This window comes from Microtus ochrogaster, chromosome 8 (assembly GCF_000317375.1).
Source record: "Microtus ochrogaster isolate Prairie Vole_2 chromosome 8, MicOch1.0, whole genome shotgun sequence".
Classification (NCBI taxonomy): domain Eukaryota; kingdom Metazoa; phylum Chordata; class Mammalia; order Rodentia; family Cricetidae; genus Microtus; species Microtus ochrogaster.
The window spans coordinates 2,520,202-2,521,995 of NC_022015.1; positions in this window are offsets into that span (position 1 = coordinate 2,520,202).

The following is a 1,794-nucleotide window of genomic DNA, read 5'->3' on the forward strand; positions in this document are numbered from 1 at the left end:
CCCTAACTGACACATCTTCAGTGCATCTACACCTAAAGCTCAGGAACATCTCTTTTGAGGTGGGCTGGAAACGTTGTAAGAGCCAGAGAACCAGGGCGCCTACTGTGAGACTGTGTCCTTCAGCAGTAACAGGGAAGCTGCCCCATGAAATCTCAACAATATGGTTCCCTAAAGAGGACCTGCATAATGAGGGGGGGTCATTCTGCAAGTTCTGTTACTCTAGAGAACCGTCTAATACGCTGACCTCATTGGTCCTCCAGCTTCATGTTCCCCGCTGTGCTCGCTGCTCTACCGTGGCCTTCCCCAGCCACGTCGGCTGAGAGTCTCTTCTAGAGCTGCCTCTTCTGCCCTGGGGCTCTCCATCCCCTCCGCCCCCGCCCATTGCTTTTTTCCACTTACACCACTAAAATGCTGCATATTCAGCTCCTCTTGTCATCTGTCAGGTCCCAGTGCCTTCGACAGCGCCTGGAGGATGTTTATATCGTGTTTGACTAACTTGGAGGACGGAAAAAAGACCGAGGGAGGTGCACACTCAGGAACTGTCTAACTTCCAGGATGAATGGATGCTAATCCACTGAGTACGATTGTATTCTGACTCGCACTTACACAAGAGTCATCTCACACTCAAAGATCTCTTAGGTGTGAAAAGACAACAGATCTTGGAAGGAAGGAAATTAGAGATGTTGAAAGGGAAGTAGGGAGGGGAGCAGAGGAGACATAAGCAAACACCCAGGAGTTAAGACTCATTGCACACCGAACAGAACTCACCTCAGAGAGCACGCCTAAAAGTGTTTGGTGCATGGCAGCCGGTTAAGACTGAAGCTTAGAGAAATGAAATGCCTTATGCAATGTCACATGGCTGCTCTGTGGCAGAACTAAGCCTAAACATCCCAAGGTCTGTGCTCTCTCCTTCAAAGAAAAGGAAGGCCTGGTTTTCATGGCTGAAGCAGAGTGCAAGACCCACCTCAATCCTGGGAAACAGATTTTTAAAAAGATGCCCGACGGAGTCAATGCCATCTAAATTCAAGTTAATAAAAGGAGGTTATAAGGAAGTCAGGCCGAGCCGACAAGGTAGAAGAAGGCAGCCCGCGTGTTCTGTTCTTGGCAGAAGCTTCCCAGTCCTTTTATTCGATTGAGCCAGCTGTCTGCCGGTTATTTTCACGTTAGTTAGACCTGAATACCTGAGGTGATTTACGAGGGGAAGGCTTATTCCAGAGGGAGTGATCAACCGCTCTCGGGAGGCATAGCAGAGTTCCTGGCTGCAGGAGCGTGTGGCAGACCAGGGACCAGAAAGCACTGGGACAGGACCATACCCTTAAAAACCAGCCCCTAGAGACTACACATGCCAGCTAGTCCCATCTGCTAAAGGCTCCCCCGCCTCCCAAATAGCATCAGCATTTGGGGAGTAAGAATTCAAAAAGGAGCATGAGGGGCACAGTTCAAATATAAACACTAACGACGTGGCATTTACAAGTGTTGGCCCCTTCTGGAGTCCCGTGGAGGCAGTGCCAACCAGGGTCGCTGCTCTGCGTGCCATGGTCTGTAGCCTCAGCGCCTCTTTTATTTCAGCAATGCCCAAAAATCACACAATTATCTGAGCATGTCCTCCACACATGGAGAAATAGCTCTGTCCCGGGACTCACAAACACACAGGCAAACTGTTTGACGATTTTAAATGCTAATACATAAATAAATAAAGAAAGAAAGAAAGAAAGAAAGAAAGAAAGAAAGAAAGAAAGAAAGAAAGAAAGAAAGAAAGAAAGAAAGAAAGAAATTACAACACTTTGGGCTTCA